We start from the raw sequence: 17845 nt of genomic DNA on the forward strand, positions 1-17845 counted from the left end.
CTCTGACACTAAAATGTAAAGTCCCAGAAGGCAAGGATCTTTGTATCTTCAGTATACCTAATATGACACTTGGCCAATGAGGGTAAGGGGAGGCATTCAGTAGGTATATGTTTTTGATGACAGTACTTTACATGTTTTCAAGTTACCTTTTCCTAATTAAATAGAAGGGCCCAGGGGAAAAGAAGACAATAGTATAATGCATATATTTGTTCTATCTAATAACAGTTTAACAGAGATCCAATAACTCAATCTAGAAAAAAATCAAAGCAGATTTGCCAGACTTATACGATAATGTGGTTTTGTTCTTTATTAAAAAATAAATTTTTATGATAATGTTTGTCCAATATCACAGTGATTTATTTTATTTATTTATTTATTTATTTATTTATTTATTTATTTATGTATTTATTTATTTTTGAGACAGAGTCTTGCTCTGTCCCCCAGGCTGGAGTACAGTGGTGCGATCTCGGCTCACTGCAAACTCCGCCTCCCAGGTTCAAGAGATTCTTCTGCCTTGGCCTCCCAACTAGCTGGGATTACAGGCGCCTGCCACCATACTTGGCTAATTTTTGTATTTTTAGTAGAGACGGGGTTTCACCATGTTGGCCAGGCTGATATCGAACTCCTGACCTCAGGTGATCCGCCTGCCTTGGCCTCCCAAAGTGCTGGGATTACAGGCATGAACCACTGTGCCCAGCCTCAATATCATAGTAATTTTAAAAATTTAAGGCTACTTTTAACATAGAATAGCTAGTAATTTTTTTTTAACTTTAACAGAACCAGAAGGTTACTCTGCACCAGGGAAAATGCATTTCCTCTCTCTCTTTCTACCTGTACCTCCCACTTCCGCATTCCACTGCATTATTGGTCAAAGAAAAGCCAAATCTTCATATGGAATTTTTAACTCATTTCCCAGTTATGCTTAGAATTCAAGACAGATAAACCTAGAGGCAATACAATTCCCAAGTACGGTAAAAATAAAACAGAAATACACACAGCTATTAGTAAACACGTCTTCATCATGAGCTCAATTTCTTACCAAATGAAAATTTCCTCAATCACAGTGGTGAAAGTACTCAGCAACGGAGGCCTCACATTCCACACCAAAATGAAAGAGACGGAATGCTTGTTTTTGTGGCGAAAAAAATCCCAACACTATTAGTCACTTTTCTAACCAGATGGATAGAATGTTCCATGGTCTATAGATAATGATGATGACCATGAGTTGGTGAGTGACCTGTGAGATGAGTCAACTGGCGAAGCAGTTGTTTTGACTGCACCAAACCTAGGGAACTCAGATGGAAATGGGTTTGGTATTTTTCTGTCAGAGCTGCCACTTTTGGTGTTGGGAGGGTTCAGGAAGAGGGAACTGAGAATAAGTGGTGAGATAAATTTGTGGCCATGTCTGGGGAAGACAGGGCAAGGCTGATGCTGTTGGGTGGGAGGTGGGGAAGGACTGGGGCTGGCTTGCACACTCTTGTGCCTGCGTTAGCCGTTCCTCTTCTTTTCTGACTGTAAAACACCAGTGAAAGTGAAGGGAAAATGTGTAAGTAAAAGCTATGAAAGATGGCTACTTATGGTTTATGATCCCCAAAACGAAAGGGAGAAGAGATACAAGAACTTTGCAGGAGAGAATATGACTGTTTTTATTAAACTGCAAAGGAGAATTTAGAAACAAGAAGAATTTGGCAATTGTCGTAGGTATCAGTTATTATTTGTTTAAAGAATTGCCAAAAGAATGTTTAGAAGACATAGTTTCATACAAGAAGGAATTCCTAAGAAGCAGACGTTTTAAATACTGATGAGTTTAAGGAAAGTTGGTCTGTGATGAAAGGCCTGTAAGATATTGTTTACTACATTGTTACTAGCCAGACGTGGTGGCTCACGCCTGTAATCCCAGCACTTTGGGAGGCCGAGGCAGGTGGATCACTTGAGGTTAGGAGTTCAAGAACAGTCTAGCCAACATGGTGAAACTCTGTCTCTACTAAAAATACAAAAATTAGCCAGGTGTGGTGGCACACACCTGTAACCCCAGCTACTTGGGAGGCTGAGGCAGAAGGATCACTTGAACCCAGGGGTTGGATGTTGCAGTGAGCCAAGATGACTCTATTGCACTCCGGCCTGGATGACAGAGCAAGACTCTGTCTCAAAAAAAGTAAAATATAAAATAAAATAAAATAAAATAAAATAAAATAAAATAAAATAAAATAAAATAAAAAATACAGACAGTTTCCAACTTACAAAATGGTGATGCTTTAAAACACTCTTTGTAAGTAGACTGTTTAAAACTTGGAGTCTACTTCTTTATTCATTCATGTTTATCTTTTTATTCAAAAAGGTTATTTATATAAGAAAGGCACAAGATCAGCTTTTCAGTTTCCAATGTATAAAAATAATTCTACTATTTGGTAAAAATGACATAAGTATTTAAAAAAACTACAGTAAGATAAAAGATGAGAATTTCAGAGAGTGAGTGCTCATTGTCCATTAAAAAAAAAATGGTCTTATTTCCAGTTTGACTCACTGGCTCCTAAATTTTGGGCCAAAGCACTATTCTTACACAACTTGAGAATTTGCTGAGTAATTTATTTAACACTGCTCTAACAGGAAAATACAGCGTGGCTTTTATAAGTTTCCTTTTTAGTGCCTTATAATGAAGTAATCTTTGTAACTTTTTTCCCCCTGAGATTACTTGCATATCTTTCAGGGATTTTTGAGACTTCCTTTTATATTTTTAGGAAATATCAGTTGTATCAGTTGTAGGAAAAGAAATTACCCTGTAAGTATTGGTTATATACAACCTTTCATAACCAATGTTGATAAGTAAAACAAGTTCAGCTAGTTTTTTTGTTTATACCATGTTGCTTAAAAGTCATTTTCCTCTGGCTGCTTTTTGATGACATTCATTCATTCAACAAATATTTATTGAGTAATTACTATGCACCAATGTTTTTCTAGGCTCTGGGGATGCAGCATTGAACAAAACACCATGATCCTTGCCCAAAGGAATTGAAAATTCGAATGCAGGAGCTAAATAATTATTAGTAAATATTAATAAACACAGGATAATTAGGATAATCTCAGAGGGTGCTATAAAACAGCATAAATGCTATGAAGAAAAGAGAATGGGGGAGGTGACATGACAAGAGAGATCAAGCAGGTGCACTCACCTATAGTGTTGTGTAACTGTGATTCTCTATGACTTTTTCATGACCATGTTAATGTCATCACACCCGGGTTTTCCCTGCCTCTGTAGTCATTTAATGAATATTATAACTCTTCTACTGTTGTGATTCTCTCCCCTCTTACTCATATTATTTACTGTTTATATTCTTTTTCAGCCATCTCCACCATAAAGATGATGGGCAAAGGAAGAAAGCTTAGGAATATTGAGGTGAAGATCATCTGTATGTTCAATTTTTCTTTGGTTAGTCCCTTGAGGCAAGTGTCATTTGATAGAAAGAGTGTAGAACATGACAGCAGAAAAAAGGGCTTTGAGTCTTTTCTTTTCTACTTATTATCTCTTTTTATTCTTTGTTTATTCTTTTTTTTAGAGACAAGGTCTCACTCTATCACCTAGGCTGGAGTGCAGTGGAGTGAGCATAGCTCACTATAAGCTGAAATTCCTAAACTCAAGCGATCCTCTTTCCTCAGCCTCCCCAGTAGCTGGGTCTACAGGCATGTGACACCACACTTGGCTAATTTTAAAATTTTTCTTATAGAGATGAGGATTTCACTATGTTGCCCAGGTTACTCTCAAACTCTAAGCTTCAGGCGATCCTCCTGCCTTGGTCTCCCAAAGTACTTGGATTACAGGCATGAGACACCGCACTCTGCTATTAACTTTTACTTAACCTGAGTCATTGTTTTCTTGTCTCCAAATATGGAAAAAACAATCTCGGTGACAGGATGTTGTTGTGAGATGTTAACTGAGAAGCAGAGGGCACCCACTGGGCATTCACCCTATATCAAGAGGATGAGGTCTGCAATTGCCCTTCCAATAACTCTGCCAAAAAAGCAAGAACCAGCCTGTTTTCTAAAAGACCATGGCAACATTGCCATTAATAGAAACATTCAGCTTCTAGAGACAACACAAAGACCATGTTTGGATGACATAATAGCTCAGAAATAAAAAGTAATCATGTAGATGTGTGGAGTTTGTTCATGCTTCATTGGTGAGAAAACACACAAACAAAAAAACCTATACGTAGAGAAGAAACACAAAACATTGACTCACTGGAATCTGGGAGGCATCCTTGACCTGCCTTCCTACCTTAGCTCCCACATTCTATGGACTGTCAAATCCCATTGATTCTGCTTCCTTCAGGTCTCCTTTCCTTCCTTGCTTCCTTCCTTCCTTCCTTCCTTCCTTCCTTCCTTCCTCCTTTCTTCCTCCCTCCCTCCCTCTCCCTCTTTTTCTTTCTTTCTTTCTTTCTTTCCTTCCTTCTTTCTTTCTTCTTTTTGAAGTTCTTACTCTGTTGCTCAAGCTCTAGAGTGCAGTGGTGCAATCAGAGCTCACTGCAGCCTCAACCTCCTGGGCTTAGCTGATCCTCCCACCTCAGTCTCCCGAGTAGATGGGATTACAGGTGTGTGCCACTGCACCCAGCCAGGCGTTCTTTTTTTTTTTTTTTGTACATATATATATGTACATATATATATATATTAGAGACAGGGTCTCACCATTTTACCCAAGCTGGTCTCAAACTCCTGAGTTCAAGCCATCCACCCAAAGTACTGAGATTACAGGCATGAGCCACCACGCCCAGCCTAGGTCTCTCTTCTGTCCCACAACACATTCTCAGCTCATGCTGGCTTCACCTCACCTAGTCTACTCAGTAGCCTCTTCCCTGGTAATCCTGCTTCAGCTCTTTAATCTGTACACCTCTTTTCCCTTACCAACACCACCAAAATATTCTAACCCTCTCCCTAGAGTAAGTTTTCTAAAATGCAAATCTAAACATGTGACTCTTCCACCTGAATCCACACAAAGCTTCTTCATGGTCTTCAGTGTAAAGTCCACCCTGGTGCAGCGCATTCACTCTACTGCTGCTCTTTCCGGTCTGCTGTCCTGCAGCCTGGGTGTGCTGCCAGCCATGTGCTCTTGAACTTCTGAGCCTTTGTGCAGACAGTTCCTTTTGCTTTGATGGGTTTCCCCATCCCGTTTCGCAGCCTGGCTTCATTTAGTTCTTTCAGACACTCTTCCTCAACTTTCCAGCCCCATCCTAGTCCCACATGGGTTAGCGCAGGATCAGCTACAGAATTTGAAAGGCCCGGAGCAAAATGAAAATGTGCAACTGCGTGTTGAAAAATTATTAAGAATATCAAGATAGTGACCACAGAGTATTAAACTAAGCACTAGGCTCTTGTAAGTGCAGGGTCTGTGCCACAGCATGGGTCGTATGCCCACAGAGCCAGCCCTGTTAGATTCTCTGCTCAGAGTTTTCATACAACTCAAAATAACACCATTTTTTAACACTATTTAAAGCAACACATTTTAACTATCTATTTACATATCTGCCTCCTCTTCTAGCTTTGCTCTTTTAAGGTGGGAACCGTGTCTACTTCATTCTTAAATCATTTACTCATTTACTAAATATGTATTGAGGGCCTAATACACCAGGCACTGTGATTAGTGCTAGAGATATAAAAATAAGTAAGCACTTGTGTGGGCAGTGGTTCACGCCTGTAATCCCTGCACTTTGGGAGGCCAAGGCAGGTGGATGACTTGAGGCCAGGAGTTCAAGACCAGCCTGGCCAACATGGTGAAACCCCATTTCTACTGAAAATACAAAAATTAGTTGGGCATGGTGGTGCACGCCTGTAATCCCAGCTACTTGGGAGGTTGAGGCCCAAGAATTACTTGAACCTGGGAAGTGGAGGTTGCAGTGAGCTGGAATCACACCACTGCACTCCAGCCTGAGCGACAGAGCAAGACTCTGTTGAAGAAAAAAAAAGGTAAGACCTATCTCTGCCCTCAAGATGCTCACAATGTATTAGAAGAGAGATACATAAGCAGATGCTTATAAAACCATACAGTGAGTTTAGGATAGAGGTGTACACAGGAAATGATAGATGCATGGACAAAGGCCACCTAATCAGGCCAGGGGATAGGTGTGCCTGGATTTCCAGATAGGCTTCCTGTGTGGGTGATTGTTGCTTAATACCTGAAGGCTGAATAAGAGTTGGCCAGATGTCATCCCGTAAGTTGAAATGAGCGAGAGATAGAGATGTCAGGCTGTCTGCTGTGGTGGTTGTTGGCAGGGACAGGGAGGGGTTTCTTTAAGCGATCTGGAGAGATGGGAACCCAAAGCAAGACAGTATTTAGACAGAGAGCTGGAGAGATAGCCAGACTCTAAATCCTGAAGGTCTTACATACGTGCTGTCCTCTAGCTCATTATCATCCTAGAAAAATAATGCAAACCACAGATAGAATTTTATATTACCTAGTAACCTCATTGCACAAGTAAAACAAAACAAGTAAAATTCATTTTAGCAATACAATTTATTTCACTCAATGTATCAAAAATAAAATCATTTCAACATGTATTCAATACAAAAATTATTATTGAGACAGCTTATATTCTTTTTTATTTTTGTACTGCCTTTGAAATACAGTGTGCTTTATTCTTAGAATGTGTCTTAATTTAGAGTAGTCAAATTTCAGGTGCTCGATAGCCACCCAGGACTAGTGGCTACCATATTGAGTGGTTAGGTGAAATTTTTCAAGGATACCAATTCTAAGAACTGTTCAGTGAAAATGGCTGGGAGATCTGCCTATTATATAATCCTCCTGGAGATTCATATGAGGGATTCATATATTAAAGTCTTTGAAAAGTCTGCCAGAAATACAATGATTGTACCTTCTGCTTTTCAAACTTGTGTAGCCACAGGACCTTTTGTTCCTCCAGTGTAATCAATCCCACGCAGTCAGTGCTCCTTTGGACCTGCCTTGGGCATCGCTGCTTCTCTTGTCGGCAAGTTGCTGAAGGATCCTTCCCTAGGCAGAGATCAGTTAGACCACTTGCATCGCATAGGCCAGGTTGTGGAGAAGGAGACTGGAAACAGAGGTCTGGGAGGATCCAAGCATCAGGAAGAACCACAGAGGTTCTCATTGTTCCCACCGGTAATTAACTCTTCATTTATAAAAAATGTGAGCTTCCAGGGATTTCATCGGACCTCCTCCCAAGTTGTAGATTTGATGAGAATGACTTTCCTGTTCATTTTCGTTGCTTTGATCAATACTAAAAACCTCATGAAATAAAGCACTTGTAAAGTCTTATTCAAACATTTTATTGACATGCTCAATAAAAACCTGTTCACTTTTACTGTTTCCAGTTCTTGAAGATTTAAACAGATTGCCTCTTTGAAGATTTTCTATTTATTTTTTCCCTTTTTTTTGTATTTTCTGCACTCCACTGTTACATTTTCTGTTTGTATCATAATGCCATTTTTTTTCTTTTTCTATAGGAATAAAACAGAAAGTGTAATTATAATCAATGTGTACAAAATGTAATGTATTTTTGTCAAAAAATACAAAATCGCAGTAAGGAAAATAAAATTTTATGTGCTTCTAAAATATATTTTCATCTGAAATATTTAAAATAATTAAAATTAAAAGTAAAATACAAATTATAATAAATATCTAATAAGAATTTAAATCAAAATTATTTCAACTAGCTAAAATTTGTGTTGTTTTTAAAAAGCCTTTATGATATTTACAAAACACAACTATTTGCAATTTTAATTTTCATATTCACCTACTGCTGATACTAAAATTGGTATCATACTTCACATATTATGTCTAGACCTATATAGATACAAATATAAGAGTAATATGAATTGTTTAGTATTGCAAAATGTTCCCCATTCTCCACGTGCAACTATAGAAAATACTGCTCTAATTCAAGAGTTCCTCTAGAACCACCAAGCCTGCTCTTAATATTTGTGGGGCCTGAAGCAATATGTGAAGACCCACACAACATGTGTCTAAATATTTAGAAGCTGTAAATCATATTAACAAACAATAACATCAAACATTTTCTATTTCCTAATCTTGTGAATATACGTTGTTGATCTGGAAAGTCACGTTCAAATTTAGAACTCTTGGTCTTCTCAGAGAACCATGTCAGAAGGAATAAGTAAAAAAGTGTAAGTAAATCTGTCCTCCAGCCCCCAGCTCTCACTCTTACTTTTCACACCCCCTTCTCTTGCCACCTTCAGCTCCACCCCCATGTCTTGTGGGATCTTGCATACTTGCATATGGATATCCCAGTCTGCATGTTCAAGCTCTGACCATATCACACACAAACAGCTGCTCTGGGCCATCTCTCAGACTTAGTGGTGTGCAGAGTGGTGGCATAATCAATTGTTAGGAGAAAGGATTCAGGGACGAGGCCCGTACAGGTCCTGGCAATGGGTCCAGGACTACTTGTGCAGGGAAATCTAGAGTGGGAAGAGAGATGGGCTTCAGGTAGGCATACCTTGGCCCTCTGTACTACTAGGCCTGTGAGGAAAGGCACGGCCAGAGGAGGGCCAGGGTGGAGCTTTTTCAGGTACAGGACCAGGGCCAGAATGTGGAGGTGCTACTAGGAACCATAAATTAGAATACAAAGAGAAACAGGAAACTGGCACAATTGGGAACCAATATTTTGTTATGCTCTCTGAGAGGAAGAGTTTGGCAAGTGTATTAGTTTCCTAAGCCTGCCATAACAAAATGACTCGGTGGCAAGATCAAAGTGTTGTCAGAGTTGGTTTCTTCTGAAGCCTCTTTTTTTGGCTTGTAGGTGTCTGTCTTCTCCTTGTGTCTTCATATGGTCTTCCCTCTATGTGTGTCTGTGTCCAAACGTCTTATAAAAAATCAGTCTTATGAGACTAGGGCCAGCTTGAATGGTCTCATTTTAACTTAATTACATCTTTAAAGACCCTTTCTTCAAATATGGTCACATGCTGAGGTACTGAGGGTTAGGGCTTCAACATAAACATTTGGGGAGAACACCATTTAATCTATAACAGCAAGTTCATTAATTTGTCTTTCCAGTTCCCGAAACACCTGCCTGCTGAAATTCCTCTGCAATGTGAAGGAAGCAGTGTTTTTCTCTTATGTACGTAATGACCCAACCTACAACTTTAATAGCTTTCAGATAGTTGCCTTTTGTTTGGAGAATGGTTTTCTTTTCTTTCCTTTTTTTTTTTTTTTTTTTTTTGAAGCAGAGTCTCTCTCTGTCACCAGGCTGAAGGCTGAAGTGCAGTGGCGCGATCTCGGCTCACTGCAACCTCCGCCTCCCCAGTTCAAGCGATTCTCCTGCCTCAGCCTCCTGAGTAGCTGGGACTACAAGCACGCGCCACTACGCCCAGCTAATTTTTGTATTTTTAGTAAAGACGGGGTTTCACCATGTTGGCCAGGATGGTCTCCATCTCTTGACCTCGTAATCTGCCAGCCTTGGCCTCCCAGAGTGCTGGGATTACAGGCGTGAGCCACCGTGCCCATCCTGTTTGGAGAATCCTTAAGGGAAGAGATGTGGAGAAGAGAAATGGAGATGTGTTTCCCTGGGGTTTGAATACTGTTAGTCATGAGAGTGGATGTTTGGGATTGAGTTGACTCTTCTAATGCTAAGCATCAGGTCCTGAATGACAGAGGAACCATGTGTTCTTCAACCATTTGTGTGTGTGTGTGTGTGTGCAAGTATTTGTGAAATGCCATTCCCTCTATAGCCCCACACCCAGGGGCAGGGTCCTTCTTGTCTAAATCTACAGGAAATATTGAAAAGAACATTGAGGGATTCCATCACAGCTGCGGAAGCAGGAAAGGGAATGGGGGGTGGGTAATTTGAAAAATATTTACACAAGGCAAACTATGTGGGATTTATAATAGGGAGTAAGAAGGAGGACGGAGTCAAGAGTAATTCTCTGAGGTCTTTCTTGGATGATTAGGTAACGAGTAATATCTTCAACTAAGGGAGAGAATCTTGAGAAGCTAGGTTAAGGGAAAAGAGGAGCTTCATTTGGGGCAGGCAAATTCCCCAAGCAAATTCCAGCAATTGCGACTCCTCAAGCTCATGTTCCTATCATATATAGAGCCTGGTTAAATTGTGCCAGTAGCAGAACTTGATTTTTATAAACAATGACAGTAATTGGTATACTAGTTAATAGTCAACATAAATCACTTGAATTATCAGGGTTTATTAACAATAGTAGAGTCACTACAACAGGGATAAAGAAAAGGGAATATAAGGGCATAATATTTAAAAGTGTTGTGCAAAAACAAAAATAAGCATAAATGAACAAACAATAGAAGCAAGAGTCTGAAAGATTTGTTACCTGTTCAGCTATGACTTTGGTCTGAGGCCTCTAGAGCCACAAAATTTACGGATTCATTTCCAGCATGTTTACTTACCATTTGACATCAAATGGTAGGCACTGATGCTAACAACAATTAAGCCAAGTTTTGCATTCCAGGGAAGTTCAACATTTTCAATCTATTGCCCAGGCTGGAGTACAGTGGCGCGATTTTGGTTCACTGCAACCTCTGCCTCCTGGGCTCAAGTGATCTTCCCACTTCAGCTTCCTGAGTAGCTGGAACTATAGACACGCCATGCTTGGTTAATTAATTTTTTTTTTTTTTTTTTTTTGTAGAGACAAGAGTCTCACTATATTGCCCAGGCTGGTCTGAAACTACTGGGCTCAAGTGATCGGCCTGCCTCAGCCTCCCAAAGTGCAGGGATCATAGGCATGAGGCACTGCTCTCAGCCTTTTTTTTTTTTTTTTCTTCTTCTTTTTAAGAAAACACACTTAGAAAACCTATTGTGTAGGATATTCAAAAGGTGGAAACAGCTTCAGTGTCCACCACTGGCTATACAAAATGTGAATATCCTGGATAGAGTTTCTGTTCTGATAGAAAAATTTTGAAAATAGTGATGATGGTTATACAACATTGTGAATGTACTTAATGCCACTGAATTGGGCACTTAAAAATGATTAAAATAGCAAATTTTATGTTATACATACTTTAGCATAATAAAAACAAAAACCCTTCTGTGTAGGTTTTGAGGACACAATCGGGTTGAGTAATCCAGTTTTTCTCTTCCAATAACATAGTCTGATACGTTTTAAAGGAATAATTCAAAAGAAAAATAGATGTGAGCTTATATCCCAATTACTCAGTATAAGACCCAGACAGTATTTCAGAATATAGCAATTTTCAGTTAAATAGATGCTCATTAACATTTAAAATAAGGTTTTGGGGTCATCAGCTCATTCTTGATGCAAGAAAAATCTAAATGCATCTTTAGAGATGAGCTCCTCTGGGTCATTTCTACTTGCTAGATTCATAGGCAGTGCCCCAGTTTTAAATAAAAAAAAAAAAAATCAAAAACCCTAGAAGATTTCTTAGTAGGAAAAATATGTTTTATAACTCAAATGAAGCAAAATCCCTAAGTCTCTTTTTTTCCTCAGATTTGCAAATGCCATTCTCCTTAAGGCATCAGCTCTAATTTTTTCTGCTTTATTTTTTAAAATAAACTTTTAACTTTATAATACTTTTAGGTTTACAGAAAAGTAAGATAACTATAATGCACCCCACGCCCAGTTTCTCATATTGTTAACATGAGTATGGTACATTTGTCAAAACCAACGAGCCAATATTAATACATTATTAACTAAAGTCCATACCGTATTCAGATACCCATAGTTTTTTGTTTTTGTTTTGTTTTGTTTTTGAGATGGAGTCTCACTCTGTCGCCCAGGCTGGAGTGCAATGGTGTGATCTCAGCTCATTGCAACCTCCACCTCCCTGGTTCAAGCGATTCTCCTGCCTCAGCCTCCCAAATAGCTGGGATTACAGGTACCCATCACCATGCCACGCTAATTTTTGTATTTTTAGTAGAAATGGGGTTTCACCTTGTTGGCTAGGCTGGTCTCAAACTCCTGACCTCAGTTGACCTGCCCATCTCAGCCTCCCAAAGTGCTGGGATTACAGGCGTGAGCCACCACGCCTGGCCAGATACCCGTAGTTTTTACCTCACGTCTCTTTTCTGTTCCAGGAGCCTATCCAGGATATCACATTAAACTGAGTTATCTGGCTGGGTGTGGTGGCTCATGCCTGTAATCCCAGCACTTTGGGAGGCTGAGGCAGGCAGATCACTTGACGTCAGGGGCTTGAGACCAGCCTGGTCAACATAGCGAAACCCCTTCTCTACTAAAAATACAAAAATTCGCGAGCATTGTGCTGCGCGCCTGTAATCCCAGCTACTCAGGAGGCTAAGGTGGGAGAATCGTTGGAACCTGGGAGGCAGAGGTTGCAGTGAGCCGAGATTGTGCCACCGCACTCCAGCCTGGGTGATAAATTGAGGCTCCATCTCAAAAGTAAATAAATAAATAAACAAACAAATAAAAAAATTGAGTTATCTTGTCTCCTTAAGCTTGTCTAGATTGTGACAATTTCTCAGACTTTCCTTATTTTTGATGATGGTGACAGTTTTGAGCAAGCTTGGTCATATATTTTGTAAAATATCTCTCAGTTGGGGTTTCTAGAATGTTTTCCTCATGATTAGACTGGGGTTATGGGTTTTGAGGAGATCACAGAGGTAAAGTGTCATCCTCACCACATCACATCAAGGGTACTTGCTATCAACACGACATCACTGGTGACGTTAACCTTGATCACCTGGCTGAGGTGATGTCTGTCAGCTTTCTCTGTTGTAAAGTTGCCCTCCGCCCCACCCTTTTCATACTGTATATTTTGGAAAGAAAGTCACTATGTGGAGTCCATACTTAACAGGGTGGGGAGTTACACCAGAGTCCTTGAGTGGTGAGTAGAACGTTACAGCACAAAAAATTGCTTTTTGTGCACCCTAATGTATACAAATTTTTGAAAAATCACTTAGGATATTAGGGGACCCCAGAATGGAGTGCAGGCTATGACAAAACAATCTAAGTGTATTACAGATGTATAAAATAATTTCCCTGAAGGGGGTGGGAGGAAAGTTGCTGACCTAAACAACTTTAGAAATGAATGGAGACTACAAGACCAAAGGCAAAATAAACTGTATGTAAGCACTGTATTCTCGTCAATAAAGTTGCATCTCAGGAGTATAGTTTGATTTTGAGGGTGTTATTCATGTGTACTGGTATTGAGCAAATAAATGAGTGGATGGTGGATGGTGGGAGCCATCCACTGTTTCTCACTGTTGGAGTGGAAGGTGACATACAAAGACAGGAAAGAGGCTAGAATGATCCATGTGGTATAGGATTAGAGTTGAGACAACTGTATGCACTCACATTTAGCTTAATATAGATATGAATAACTACATATATAAATACTTATAGATATGTGTACATATAATTATTAGAACACACGTATATATTTCCCTGTTCTGTCAACATTCCAGTAGCAAGAAGATCTTGATTTCTTTTATTTATTTATTTTTTTGAGATGGAGTCTCGCTCTGTCCCCCAGGCTGGAGTGCAATGGTGTGATCTCGGCGCACTGCAACCTCCGCCTCCCGGGTTCAAGTGATTCCCTGCCTCAGTCTCCCAAGTAGCTGGGATTACAGGCGCCCACCACCACGCCCGGCTAATTTTTTGTATTTCTAGTAGAGACAGGGTTTCACCCTGTTGGCCAGGCTGGTCTCGAACTCCTGACCTCAGGTGATCCGCCTGCCTCAGCCTCCCAAAATGTTGGGATTACAGGCGTGAGCCACTATGCCTGGCCCCGATCTTGATTTCTAATACCATTCTCCAATGGTTACTTGGAGACATGGCTGATTTTAGGATGGGGAAGGGAATACCTAAGATAAGCCTGCAGCATCTTGTAGTTCCAGAAGGCAAGGAGGCACTCAAATGAGAGCAAAAAATAAAAAAATTTAAAAAAAATCCACAGTGATGGGAATATGTCAAAAAGACACACGGCTGAAGAAGTTCCCAATGGCCAAAACTGAAACAATTTAAGCAAATCAATCAATCAATCAACAGTGCGCTGTTGGATTATAACTCAAAGCTTAAGATAAATATCCACATGCCCATACTGATGGAAATAAATGATTAAAGAACTGAACAAGTAGGAGAGAGTAGACAAATCCTCAGTGCAGAAGAATTCCAAATGATTTTTGTAAACCTAATTTTTATACCTATAATTTTCATTTCAATGTCATAGAAAACTAAGTGAATTACTATGAATACTATATTTGTAGAGGAAAGACTAAGGGATGGTAAGGCTGCAGAGCATCCTGTAATTAAAATGAGAAAACCGAAAGTCAAACAAAGTCATCAGTGGGCAGATTTTTATATACTTCAGCCTTAGGTTTCCTTGGTAATAACCCTATCTGGCAACTACTACTTATTCCTACATAGATCTTAAGAACACAGCTCTCTGGAGTCTCCTCATACCTATTTGAATAACGAGGTGTATGTATCCTTATACAAGAGCACATTCACTTCCACCTATGCACACCCTCGAGAAGAGAAAGGAATGGAATATTTTTGTTTTTATTTGTAGCTAAAACAAGATTTCACTGTTTACTAGTTTCTAAATACCAAAACAATGATGGGATTCTGTCATCTTCCTGGTCACTTACTGCTCATCGCTCACTGTGTGGGGAGTGCAATGACTCAGTGGCAAATGCTCTGCAGACACGCCCCTTGTTCATCTGAAACGCACAAAGGAGGGGTGGGCTGTGTGACTAAGCCTGTATGTGGATTCTTACAGTAAGTTATGTTTCTGAGAAACAGGCACCAACAATAGCTCATTTAAAAAACAAAACAAAACGAAATAAGCACCATTACAATTGGTGAAAAACATGTTTAATCTTTTGCCTAAGAAAGTTTTGATAGCCCAACATAATTGAAATGGTGGCTATGCATCGTTCCACCCTAGTTACTCTTAACGGCATGTTTTGAGTCACCAAACGTGCATCCTGCTCAGCCTTGCCCAGGCAACTGTGAACGACAGCCCTTTCCAGAGGACCTCAGAATGACAGGGGCATGTCACACCACCTTCCTTTCTTCCAAGAAATGCCAGGTCACAGGGGGTGTTCACTTATTCTCAAGTGACATTCTTGTCCTTAAAATATTTTTTCCTCCATTATGGTTGTGACAATTGTTAGCATAAATATGAGCCTGAAAGAAGGACAATTCTTATGAAGCCCAAATTGGGTTTAAGTTATAAGTAACAGTTGTGTTTTTAAAAAATAACTCATCCTCATCATACAACCAGATAAAGTAGAAATCAATTGTCATATAAGATATACAAAATTTGGGTATAAATAAAAAGATAACAACTGGATTAAAATGATCCTTTGCCATATTTTACTCTCTTGGAAGTGAACTCTGAGCATACATATAATGATATGCCTAAAAAGTGTCAATGACACAGCTATTTTCAATGAAATTAAGGAAATAAAAGACCCAAAATGCTCATACTTAAGATTTGTTAATCCTTATCCCTGGTCAACATTCTATGCAGATCTGAAACTGAAACTATTGCAAAATGATGCAAGACTGTAAGTACTCTCTGGAGTTTGGGTGCATTATTTTTGTAATTCCTTTTATGTAATGGAACTATTTCTTTTTCCAGGGCCATATAAACACCTGAAGAGAGGACAATGTCAGGTCGACAGATTGTGGAATTTAGATTCAGCACCTAAGCTATTTGAGGTTGACACTCACTGAAATCTTGAGTGTTTGCTCCTGCTGTGGAATAAGTCATTGTCCTTGGATGCCTTACAAGGTGGAGTTTGTGCACATTTGGGAAGAAGGAGGCGGCTGGCAGAGTGACTTCCTTATCGACCCACTCACCAGCATCTCCATCTCCCTCAGGGGGTGCTGTCCACCCACCGTGTTTTGTTTACATCAGTAGCAAAGACATATGAATCATCTTCCACTTTTTAGCTATGAATGAAGAAGTAACCTCTGACACCCACTAGTGCGACTGGCCCTTACATGCTGGTATATGTCAGACTCTTAGCATCACTCTCATTTCATACTGCTGTTGATGATGTGAATTTTGGAAATATTCTCCCCTATTGGGTCTTTCTCCATGACAGATGATGTCCTTTGGCTTCGGTTTTTTGCCTAAGAACTGTAAGTGGTGCTTGCTAGCTCTACTAAGAATCCTGCCATTGTTGCAAATTTCAGAAAAAAGGTAATGCATTTAAGGAACTTTTCCCTTTGTTACAATTATTTTCTTTCTATATTAAGTAGCTTATAATTAGGATAAAGAGATTACAGAAACAGGGATGGAGAAGGACGGGTTGAGGGGAGGAGAGAGAGTGCTGGAGAGACAATATCATCACTAGGAAAAGACATGAGTAAAAAATAGCACAAACAAGAATTATGCTCCTCAAAAAAGAGCTTTCTGGTCACCTTGCAAGGATTCTATAAAAGTTACAGGTTACAATCGAAATAAGTAAAATATTTAGTTAACAAGGAAATGTGCATCGTGCACATAATTACTGTAAGTTATTACCAGTCACTGTGGTAGGAACTGGGGATTAGAGAGAGAACGGATCTGTAGTTCTAGCCTCAAGGAGCTACTGTTTAGCATTAGAGGCAAAATGAAAAAGTACTCATTGTTTCTGCCCATGTTTGCAAAAAGGGGACAAGTTATTGGTCCCCAAAGTAAATGAGATAATGAGAAAAAACTTCAGGGAAAAAACTGAGAATACTATAGCTGATTAACTTACTGTTTAGTTCTCTTAAAAATATCTACCTTCTTATCATTCTAATTCTGGAATGAAAATCAGGAGGACTGCCTAGTACTGCCAATTCTGACAGTGATCTGGTAAGACATTTTCAATTATTTCCTCTGTAAATGTTTTAATATCAGATTAGAAATGTGTTTCTACTTTCTAATTTGTAATGTAAGACTTCAAAATCTGTTTGAATACTACCGTAGAAAGTCTGTGTTGAAGGATAAAATTCCCCTATATTTTAGAATGGACTCTTTGCATTCAATTAATTTATTAGTTAAAGACAGTGATTAATGCATCCTAAAATATTTAGGGATGTAGTCTTTTCTAATTATTTCACTATAGCATAGAAGAATTGCTATTAAGAGTTGGCCAACAGGCCAGGTGCAATGGCTCATGCCTGTAATCCCAGCACTTTGGGATGCTGAGGCTGGATCACTTGAGCCCAGGAGTTTGAGACCAGCTTGGGCGAAATGGTAAAACTCTGTCTCTGCAAAAATACAAAAATCAGTCAGGCATGGTGGCTTGTGCTTGTAGTCTGAGCTACTCAGAGTTGGGGGCTGAGGTGGGATTCGCCCGGGAGAAACGAATAGAGAGGTCTGGGTACGCAGGGATATAGGGTCAAGTTACCAAGTTAGCTGAGCACATCGGGTGCCCTGTGGATATTGCCACTTCAAAGAGGCTCAAAAGCTCTGAAATTTTATGAAGAAATTTCTCAGGTTTGGCAGATACGAAATTGTTGAACACTGTTGGAGAAAAATGGGGAAAAGTAAACTAAGGCCTATCCAAATTATTATTTTGAATTGCATAGCTCAAGATGATTTGAACATCACATTAAATTTGTCCAATTAATTTGTCACATTAAATTTGCCAGATTAAAAGTGTATCATGTAGTGACTGATAGTAAACTAAGTACCTGAAATTATGGGCATTCAGAAGATTTTTAAAGAACTGATTGGTTTTACTTGGAACAGTAACAATGCAGTGAGGCATCTTGGGACAAAGATTGGAACAGGAAGAAAGCCAGAGAATTGAGCCTGACATTTAGGAGCCACTTTTCCCCTTGAACAACAATAATAATGGCCCTTAGGCTTTCTGCGGAAAGGAGGGTGTTTGTTTAAAAAACAAAAAGACAGAGACATATACAGAGACAGAGAAAAAGA

At 39.5% G+C, this 17845-nt stretch overlaps 1 long non-coding RNA gene across 1 annotated transcript in view; it reads right to left on the reverse strand.

The window, feature by feature from the left end:
- Positions 1-6670: 6670 nt before the first annotated feature.
- The window catches only part of LOC115934967 (uncharacterized), a 111494-nt gene continuing 100319 nt past the window's right edge, over positions 6671-17845 (reverse strand). The window contains exon 9 of the long non-coding RNA XR_004070693.3: positions 6671-7461. This is a non-coding gene — a long non-coding RNA (uncharacterized lncRNA). The remainder of the gene's footprint in view (positions 7462-17845) is intronic.

Source organism: Gorilla gorilla, chromosome 5 (genome assembly GCF_029281585.2).
Source record: "Gorilla gorilla gorilla isolate KB3781 chromosome 5, NHGRI_mGorGor1-v2.1_pri, whole genome shotgun sequence".
In the NCBI taxonomy this organism is placed as follows: domain Eukaryota; kingdom Metazoa; phylum Chordata; class Mammalia; order Primates; family Hominidae; genus Gorilla; species Gorilla gorilla.